Source organism: Dipodomys ordii, unplaced genomic scaffold, assembly GCF_000151885.1.
Source record: "Dipodomys ordii isolate 6190 unplaced genomic scaffold, Dord_2.0 Scaffold11, whole genome shotgun sequence".
Classification (NCBI taxonomy): Eukaryota; Metazoa; Chordata; class Mammalia; order Rodentia; family Heteromyidae; genus Dipodomys; species Dipodomys ordii.
Genome location: NW_012267227.1, coordinates 7,901,393 through 7,912,046, shown reverse-complemented (window position 1 = coordinate 7,912,046; position 10,654 = coordinate 7,901,393). Strand labels below are relative to the sequence as shown.

At 48.8% G+C, this 10,654-nt stretch overlaps 1 protein-coding gene across 1 annotated transcript in view; it reads left to right on the top strand.

Moving 5' to 3' along the window:
- The first annotated feature begins 6,050 nt into the window (after positions 1–6,050).
- The window catches only part of Cgnl1 (cingulin-like 1), a 107,705-nt gene continuing 103,101 nt past the window's right edge, over positions 6,051–10,654 (top strand). Inside the window, exon 1 of the mRNA XM_013009947.1 lies at positions 6,051–6,130. The gene's annotated coding sequence lies outside the window, so the exon portion shown is untranslated. The remainder of the gene's footprint in view (positions 6,131–10,654) is intronic.

Below are 10,654 nucleotides of genomic sequence, written 5' to 3'. Positions count from 1 at the left end.
CTGGGACAAGATAGAGAATCTACAAGAACATACCAGTGACCTACTTCCTCCAACTAAGCCCCGCCTCTGGAAGTTTCCACATCTTGGAATGCCATTAACTTATGAATCCATCAATGGGTTAATCCATTAGGTAGGCCAGAGTCCTCATGATTCAATCATCTGCAGTGGATAAGGGTTTTTTTTAATGTCATATCTAAATTATAACAGGTCAGTTATAGACATTGCTCCCACCTTTTTACCAAGTACACACTGATATCATGAGTTACCTTCACCATACTGGCACAAGCTCTGGAATTCTCATGGTGTGGGGTGGGAGGGGAAGCATGGGGATGTTAATTTCTGTGTCCTTGAGTTTCCTGGAAGGGAATTCATTGCTGTGAGAAACTGAGGTGGCAGGCCTCTGGGGAAGATCAGTATTGAGTTTGGTTGGCATTACAGCAGGCTTAGAGCAGGTGGCAGGACACTGGTTGGCTGCAAGGAGAAAACATGTAGAGAGAGACACTTATCTCCAACCAACCATGAAAAAGCCAGAAATGGAGGTGTGACTAAAGTGATAGAGTGCTGACTTTCAGCAAAAGAGCTCAGGGACAGCGCCTAGGCCCAGAGTTCAAGCCCCATGACTGACAAAAAAATTTAAGACATATATAGATATAGATATGTAAAGTTCTTCAAATTTCCCAAGAAATCCAAAATTTCAACTTCAGAGGCTTAAGCCAAGAGAGCCAGTCAACTATCTACTTTGGGGCAGACCCACAACTCCAACCTCCAGCTCTCTAAGAATAAACTAGACCTGGGCTGGGCAGGTGGCTCAGTGGTAGAGAGCTTGCCTTGCATGCATGAGGCCCTGGGTTCCATTCTTTAGCACCACATAAGCAGAAAAAGCCAAAATGGTGCTGGGCTCAAGTGGTAGAGCTGAAAAGCTGAGGGACAGTGCCCAGGTCCAGAGTTCAGGCCCCACAACTGATGAGAGAGAGAGAGAGAGAGAGAGAGAGAGAATGAATATAAACTAGACCTATTTAGGCAAGGCACATTGAATCCTAGTTTTAATAATCTCAGGCCTAGCCACCAAATGGTCCCACTTTGCTACTTTTGCTTTAGATATCTCTTAATGCTGTAGAAGGCGAAGTCCCTTGTTAGAAGGTTCTGGCAGTCCTAGATAAAACCAGAGAGTCGTAAAAACATTTGTAATAGCGTTTTAAGGTTGTAGCATGGTCTGAATATAGTCTGGAAAAAACTTGCCTGCATGATGGTTTAGATATGATCTCTGACCACATAATATAACTTAAAGAATGAATAGTTAATTTGCTCCCGAGAAGAACGTGGTCTAGAAGACCAGCATTTTTAAGATGGTTTAAGGATTTGTTTTTAAATCTTGTTATTCGAACTGTCCTAACTTTGACTGAAGCACATTGGAGAAGGGCTTCATAGCCCAGTGTGCTTGTACACAGCCAGCATGTGACATGCGACACATGTGTCTTGATGGAGGCTTAAAGATGGCTAGAGAAATGGTGACTGTGCAATTGTGTCCTGTTCCTAGATCCATTCTTCCAATAGTTGGCTGAGTCTTGACAGTCGTGCTCTTATTTCTTGAGCCTCCAAGATAGGTAGCCAAGCATCTAGAAGTAGAAGCCTCTATAATTTGTAGCTGAGCCCTACTTGGCTCCAACTGACCCATGAAATTGACTATTCTTTTAAAAATACAAGTGTATTGCCAGGAGCTGGTGGCTCATGCCTGTAACCCTAGCTGCTTAGGAGGCGCTAAGATCTGAGGATCAATGGTCAAAGCCAGCCTAGGCAGGATGTGAGACTCTCTCCAATCAACCACTAGAAAACTAAGTGGTGCTTTGGCTCAAAGTGGTAGAGTCCTAGCTTTGAGCAAAAGAGCTCGGAAACAGAGCCCAGGCTCTCAGTTCAAGACCTTTGACTGGAAAATAAAAACATAAGTTCTTTCCAAAGGCTATGCAGGACCTTTAACTATTACTTACTATTACTAACTATTCCCCTAGGGGGGTGTATGAATATCATCTCCCCTTACGGACCCTGAGGTTCAGGCTTTTAGGGTCCTAATCAGTCCAAGACTGGCGGGCAAGCCCAAGTCCAAGGTCACTTAGCATTCGGTTGGCCTGGGGCTGATGCGATTGAATGTGTTCTTTGGAACTTGCTCTCAATGATGGAAGTATTCCATCACTGGCTCTGTGTGTGGTGTTCGTCAGTAGTTACATTTACTTTGCTCCTGCCAGAGGCTGGCATTCAGCACTCCCTTGGAGGGATCTTCAGTCAAGGGCTGTGATAGAACCTCCCTCAAGGGAAAAGAGAGAAGGGAAGGGTTCCTCTAAAAGAGGACTTAAGCTAAAGCTTTAAGGAGAGCAGAGCAGAGCATGGGCTGGGAAGATGACTCAGTGGTAGAGCGCTTGCCTTGCCTGCATGAGGCCCTGGGTTCGATTCCTCAGCACCACATACGCAAAAAGAAAAAAGCCAGAAGTGGTGCTGTGGCTCAAGTGGTAGAGCGCTAGCCTTGAGCTGAAGAGCTGAGGGACAGCGCCCAGGCTCAGAGTTCAGGCCCCATGACCAGACCCAAAATAAAAAAAAATAAAGAGAGCAGAGCACAAGAGAGGGGCGTTTCAGTTGATGGGAACTCTCGGCAGCAGGCCCAGGTTTAGCAGGGGCCTGTCTGGGCATGGCGCTATCTATCTATGGATCTGGGCCAGATTCTGTGGGTCTCTCTGCACTTTGCCAAGGTTTTTTTTTTATTTTGTCAGTCTTGGGGTTTGAACTCTAGGCCTGGGTGCTGTCCCTCAGCTCTTCAGCTCAAGGTGAGAGCTCTACCACGTGAGTTACAGTGCCACTTCCCGTTTTCTGATGGTTTATTGGATATAAGAGTCACCAATTTTTCCTGTCTGGACTGGCTTTGAACTGGGATCCTCAGATCTCAGCCTCCTGAGTAGCTAGAATTACAGGTGTGAGCCACCAGAGCCCAGCAAGGGGGTTGTATTTTGTAGGCAGAAAGAGGACTTGGCTAGTTTGTATGCTCAAGGGATTCTGGAACTTCCAGCAGAAGCTTAATAGCATGGTTTGATGTGTGAAGTCCCTTCTCCTCCTCCTCCTCTCCTTCTTCTCCTCCTATTCCTCCTCCTCCTCTTGTTCCTCCTCCTCTTCCTCTCATGAGGCTTGAATTCAGAGCTTGGGTGCTGTCCTGAGCTTTTTGGGTCAAGGCTAGTGATTTCCCACTTTGAGCCACTTCAGTTTTCTGGTGGTGTATTGGAGATAAGAGTCTTATGGATTTTCCTGCTTTGAACCACGATCCTCAGATTTCAGCCTCCTGAGTAGCTTAGGATTATAGGTGGGAACCACCAGTGCCTGGCTGTGTATGTGTGTGTGTGTGCACGTGTGTGTATGTGTGTGTGTGTGTGCGTGCATGTACATGTGCTTACATATGCATGTGTGTGCTGCTCCTGAGACTTGAACTCACGTCCTAGGTGCTGTCCCTGAGCTTTTTGACTCAAGGCTAGTGCTCTGCCACTTTAGTCACATACTTCTGGCTTTTTCATGGTTGCTTGGAGATAAGAGTCTCCTATATAAAGTTTCCTGCCTGGGCTGGCTTCAAATGGCAATCCTCACATCTCAGCCTCTTGTGTAGCTAAGATGACAGATGTGAGCCACTGATGCTTGGCTTCTAGTACTTTTTTTTTTGCCAGTCCTGGGGCTTGAACTCAGGGCTTGGGTACTGTCCCTGAACTGCTTTTCTTGAGGGTAACACTTTACTACTTGAGCCACAGTGTCACTTCCAGCTTTTTCTGTGTATGTGGTACTGAGGAATCGAACCCAGGGCTTCATGCAAGCTAGGCAAGCACTCTACTGCTAAGCCACATTCCCAACCCCTTCTAGTACTACTTGTAGGAACAAATACTTAAAAAAAATTTGCGACTGAGGACTTCTCTACCTCTCACCCTCCTTCCTCCCTGCCTGCCTGCTTGCCAAGTCTTGCCTAGGCTGCCCTTGAATTCCCTGCAGCCCAGTTCTAAGCCAGACCTGTAGAAAGGACACGGCTGGTCTCCCTGGAGGACAGACATGTTGTTGGACCTGGCTGGAAATGTGACCTCCGGGGTTTTGGAGGAGCTCTTCATGGGAAAGCAGTGCCTTGTGAGCATTGCTCCTCTATGCCTGCTTAGGGTGAGGGAGATGGTGTCAGGAGCTGGAAGTGGACAAGCCCTAGGTGCCCAGGCAGCTCCAGGCAAACTCAGATCTGTGTGCTGTGTTTTCACGGTTCTTCCCACTCTAGCAAGCACTTCTGCCCCAAAGAGAACTCTCAGGATGGGAGTGTATGTGGAGTGGGGCATGGAGCCAGGGAATAGGGGGTAAGGCACCCAGGACAGTCTTCTCTGGAGCCCTGGAAAAGTCCTGTAGCCCTGTGAGCATAAGTGGGCCATGCTGGGGGAAGGGAGCAGGAAGCATCATTCTCAAGAAGTTCACGGGGGGAGCTTGAACTTAGGGCCTGGGTGCTGTCCCTAAGCTTCTTTTGCTCAAGGCTAGAGCTGTACCACTTGAGCCACAGTACCACTTCTGGCTTTTTCTGAATAGTTTATTGGAGATTAGAGTCTTAATGGACTTTCTGCTCTGGTTAGCTTCAAATTGCAGTCCTCACATCTCTGGGCCTCCTAAGTAAGCAGGCTTACAAGTGTGAATCACCGTCCACACAGTACCACTTCCGGCTCCTGTTTAATGCTGAGGAATTGAACCCAGGGCTTCATGTATGCTAGGCAAGCACTCTACCACTAAGCCACATTCCCAGTCCACCCAGCTAATATTTTTATACCATGTATTTTCTGTTACAATCTAGAATTTTTGTTTATTTTGTCAACTCAGGGCTTGGGCGCTGTCCTTGAGCTCTTTTTGCTCTAGGCTAGTGCTTTACCACTTTGAGGCACAGCTTCATTTCTGGTTTTTGAGTGGTTAATTAGAGATAAGTCTGATAGGGACAAAACATCTCAGCCTCCTGAATAGCTAGTATGAGCCTCCACCAGCACCTGGCTAAAACCTGGAATTTTTTGAACAGAAAAGTTGGTCTGTTCTTCCTCCTGAAAATTTCTCCCCTGGAAAATTGTAACCATTGGCAAAAAGTAAGATAGCTTGCAGCTTTAGTAACAGCTTTGGAAGGAGACAAGACTTAGACTGGATTAAAAACCAAAGGATCCTTCAGTGGCATTTTGTCCTCTGGTGTTTCTTGGAGGAGTTACTGGGAGTTTTGATGTTGCTATTTGAAGGGTTGCATTTTCAAGTGCTGATTTTACTCAAAATGTTACAAAGATTGGCTTAGTCAGACAGGCCACTTCCTAATGGGGTATGACCCACTGGAGGGGGCATCCTGTGCTCACTGACAGCGGAGGAAAACTGAGGCCCTAAAATGACATCATTTTTCCTTTTGTTCAGCTAGTCAGTGGCATGGCAGTTTCCTCCAGAAGGAGTCTGAGCTAGGACTACTGAAAACTGGTCTTTGAACCCCTGCCGGTGACCTTACATCAGACAGACAGACAGACACACAGAGCACACACACAGAGCACACACACACACAGAGCACACACACACACAGAGCACACACACACACACAGCAGGTGTTCAGAAAAGAGTACAGGTCCAGTTTGGCAGGAGACAAGAGCTTTCGGCTTAGTTTGGGGGTAAATGGGCTTGGGCCTGAGGGGAGGGGCTGGGGCTGGGGAGGGGGACGTGGAATTCAGAAGGCTTCCTGGAGAGGAGAGGCCAGGTCTGGAAGAGGAAACGTCCCTGGTGAGCGTTGAGGGGAGGTGGTAGGCCATTCCGATCGATCCTGGGAAGGGCGAGGACAAAGGGGTGGCAGGGTGAGTGTGGGGCTGGAGATGGGGTGGGGACGGGGTGCTGGCCGGGCAGAGGCGCTGGGGACACACCAGGGCGGGGTGGGGAGCACGGTGCTGACTCCGGGGGCTGGGCTGCAGTCCCGGGGCGCTGGGCCGTCCCGCCCCTCTCCCCCTCCTCTGGCTGTGGGGGCCGGGCGGGCGGCTCCCGGCCGCGGCGGGGCGGGCGGCGCCGCGGTGCCTGCTTTCAGGCCGGGCTCTCCGGGTGGCAGAAGGACCGGGACCCAGGAGGGGGCTGGCGGGGGGTAAGTAAGCTTGGAGCGGGCGTTGGGGAGCCTCCTGCGCGGGAAGTGGGGAGGACTGGGGGACCCAGGGACCGCGGGGATCTCGGGTGCGCGTTCTCCGCGCGCGCGCCCTCCTCGGTGCCCGCCGCCGCCGCGGATCTGAGCTGGACGGTGAGGCGCCTGCGGGCTCCAGTGACAGCTGGGAGCGCCGAGGTCCCTCTCCTGCCCAGCGGGACTTCACTTCCTCCGCATGCCGGTTCCGATCGTCCCTGGGAGGGGAATGACTTGGGGGTCCACTCCTTCTGGGTGCCCGGCGTGCGCGCCCACGCGCCTGTGCTCGGAGCCCATTCCCTTCCCTTCCCTTGCACGGGCGCTTCCCACTTCTCATCACGGTTTGGCCTCCGGACAGGTGCTTGGCTGTCGAGTTGGAGTGAGTTACACTCAAGTTTGAAAACTTGGTGTGAGTACCACGGGTGTACTCACTTCACCCTGAAGTTTCCTTCCTCCCCGCACCCCCCCCCCCGACGTTGAGGATACTTTTCTGGGGAAGCCCCTTTACTGGCGCCCAACCGGGCTGCACATCTGGAGAGCTGAAAAAAAAAAACAAACCCAAAAACAACTCTGGCTCCTGAGTCCCGCCTGCAGACATGCTTATTCTGGTGGTTTGGGGGTGCCCTCCCCCGCACGGCTCGGATAGGCAGGCAGAAGGTTCAACAGTGACTAGGGGACCCCTGAAAAATGCTCAGGCTTCCTAAATTCACCCCCGTCCCCAAAGGGCCTGTTTGACTTTCTCAAGCTTTGGCTGCAGAGGGTGCCTTAAAGGGTGTGTGTGGGGGGGGGGGGGGAGTTCTCTTTGTTCCTACCTCAGTGTTGACAATAAATATTCTCAGGCTTTTTCTGTCTGGTAGGTAGGAGTAGCAGGTATTAAAACCAAGAGTCCTTGAAAAGGTCAAGGTTATAATCTGAGTCTGTCCTCTTAGGAAAAACCTGGGGTTTGTTTAGATTAAAAGGAGGAGAATACTCTAGCAACATGACAGCTATTGGGCGAAGCCCGCTCTTCCCCTCCGGTGGACATGATGGTTTTCGCATAAATGTGAGGAATTTTCATTCTAGAAGCCAAGCTAATGAGGTCCTTCAAGTTCTGTGGTTGATATTTGTGATCAGGTGTGCGTGTGTTTATGAGTTAAAGTTACTCTTGAGTGTGAACAAGACCTGGAAAGGTAACACAGTGTAAGTTTCTCTTTTCTTTCTTCCTTTACTGAGGCTTGAACTCAGGATCTTGCTGTCTCACTTGGCTTTTTTCAATTCAAGGCTGAAATGCTTATCCCTTGAGCCACCGCTCTGCTTCTGGCCTATTTGTTGGTTAATTGGAGATAAGAGTCTCATGAACTTTCTGCCTGGATGGCTATGAACCTCCATCCTAAATTCTGAGACTCCCAAGCCCCTAGGATTACAGACATGCACCAGCATGCCTGGCTAAACTTACATGGTGTGTGATCAAGTTTTGTAAACGTAACACAGTGTAGACTTCTTGATTCAACAGTATCTGTGTGCTCGTCTTTGGGTTTGAACTCAGGGCCTGGGCCCTGTCTTGAGCTTTTATTTATTTTTATTTATTTTTTGTCAGTTGTGGGCTTGGGTGCTGTCCCTGCACTCTTCAGCTCAAGGCAACTGCTTTACCATTTGAGCCACAGCACCACTTCCAGTTTTCTAGTGGTTTATTAGAGATAAGAGTCTCACGGCCTTTCCTGCCCGGGCTGGCTTTGAACTCTGATCCTCAGATCTCAGCCTCTTGAGTAGCTAGGATTACAGGCATGAGCCACTGTTGCCTGGCACTGAGCTTTTATTTTTTATTGGTGATGGGGCTTGAACTCTGGGCCTGGGCCCCTGTCCCTGAGCTCTTCAGCTCAAGGAAAGTGCTCTACCACTTGAGCCACAGCACCACCTCCAGTTTTCTGGTAGTTAATTGGAGATGAGAATCTCATGGACTTTGCTGCTGGGCTGACTTTGTACTGTGATCCTCAGAGCTCAGTCTCTGGGTGGCTGGGATGTCAGGCCTCAGCACCAGCACCTGGCTTGTCCTGAGCTTTAATACTCAAGGCTAGCACTCTTCCACTTGAGCCACAGCCCCACTTATGGCTTTTTGGTGGTTACTTGGTAATAGGAGTCTTATTTTCCTGCCGAGGCCTCCCCCCCCCCCATCTTCAAACTTCCATTCTCAGATTTCAGCTTCCTGGATTGCTAGGATTACCGGCATAAGCCACCATGCCCTGGGGGAATTAGTGCTTTAAGGAGCATGACTGGTCCAAGGTGACACCTTGCTCACTGGCCAAGTGACCCTAAAAATGATAGGGAACAACATGAAGAAAAAAAACTTGAAGGTATGTTTGTATGGACTGAATTTGATCTCCTCTTATTTTATGAAGATGTCGTTTGCAGTGTCCTGGTGTTGAACGTGAGGTTCGCCAGGCTTAGTTTGCTGTGTCCTCGGAGGATGGTGTTTGTGTTGGAGCCTCACCCGGACGTTGCCACCTGCCTAGGAATTGGAGGGTCACACTTTTTTTTCCCCCCTGAGGTGCTGGCCCTATGTAGTGTTTCTTTTTCAAGAAGGCCTCCAGAGGTGGAGGAACGAATGTTCCATGAGAGGAAAGAACATTCGTTGGAAGTAAAAGTGGGTATCTACATTACTCTTTGTCTTTGTCTTTTTCCTGCCTGTGACGACCATGTCCCTCTTGTTGCTGAATTCAGTTGCTGGACGTGTGGGCGTCATTCATATCTGAGTCTTGACTCTTGCTGTCCAGGGGCTGTTATGTGGAGGGCATGAGTCACAGGCTCCCCTGACCCTGCATCTTCACCCTTACTCTTTGGAGAGCAAGACTTGTCTCCTTCCCTCCCTCCCTTCCTTCCTTTTTTTCTTTCTCCATTCCTTTCTTCTTTCTCCCTTCATTTTTCTCTCCCTCTATCTCCCTCTAACTTCTCCTTGCCTCTTTCCCTAGCCCCCTTCCTCTTCTCCTCCTCCTCCTCCTCCTCCTTCTCCTCCTTCTCTTCCTTTTTCTCCTTCTCCTTCTTTTTTGGTATCAGAAAAACAAAGCATATTATTGATTGGTTTGTCAACTTGATTTTTGAATTTTTTCTCCATCTGGATTAAAAGATTTATTTGAGGATTCTCTTGAACTCTTGGCATCTGCATAGCTGCACTTGGATACCCACAGTTCCTCCGAGAATATAGTTATACATTCCATCTGCCCGTGCCCTCCCTCCCCCCCAGAGTATCTAAGTGTGAACTGAAAGAGCCTGATTGAAACATTTCTTACTTTGGGCTAGCAGTTGTAATGTTCTAAACTGATTAGAAAAGAGTAAGAAATATAGGAGATACAGGAAGAGTGGAGTGGGGCCTCCTCATGGAAAGCAACGCACCCAGCATCAGAGATAACCATTGGTTTATATTAAGAATAGTCAATCTTAAGCCAGGCCACCAGTGGCTCACACCTGTTATCCTAGCTACGCAGGAGGCTGAGATCTGAGGATCATGGTTCAAAGGCAGCCCAGGCAGGAAAGTTTATGAGATTCTTATCTCCAGTAAACAACCAGAAAACTGGAAGTGGCGCTGTGGCTCAAGTGGTAGAATGCCAGCCTTGAGCTGAAGAGCTGAGGGACAGTGCCCAGGCCCAGAGTTCAAGGCCCACCACTGAAAAAAAGAAAAGGAAAAAAGAATAAACAATCTTACTTATTGCTTTCTTTGTTGTTGTTTTGTATTCTTTAAAGTCAATTTGCTTGCACTGATCAAATGAGGGAAAGGATGGTTATGGACGCTTGGTATCTTTTTTTTTGTCGGTTGTGGGGCTTGAACTCTGGGCTTGGGCACTGCCCCTCAGCTCTTCAGCTCAAGGCAAACGCTCTACCACTTGAGCCACAGTGCCACTTTCAGTTTTCTGGATATGAGTCTCGTGGAGTTTCTTGCCCAGGCTGCCTTTGAACCACAATCCTCAGATCTCAGCCTCCTGAGTAGCTAGGATTACAAGCGTGAGCCACTAGCGCCTAGCTGGATGCTTGGTATCTTTCCTCCTGAAACTTTATTCAAAGATACTGATGAGCTTTTAATTTTATTATTTTAAATCATTATCATCATCATCATCATTATTATTTTGGTGCCATAATTGGACTAGAACTCAGGGCTTGGGCATTCTTCTATAGCTATTTTTCTAAAGGCTGGCTCTAATTTTGCCTTTTTGGTGGTCAGTTGGAATTAGGAGTCTCACTGACTTTCCTACCTGGGCTGATTTCTATTTGTGATCTTTAGATGTCAACCTCCCAAAGTAGCTAGGGTTACAAGCATGTGCCACTGTACCCAGCTTTGTGGCATCTTTTATGTTTTTGTTTTTTTTGCGGTCGGGTCGTGGGGCCTGAACTCTGTCCTTCAGCTCAAGGCAAGCGCTCTACCACTAGAGCCACAGCGCCACTTCCGGCTTTTTTCTTTTTGCTTATGTGGTGCTGAGGAATCGAACCCAGGGCCTCATGCATGCAAGGCAAGCACTCTACCACTGA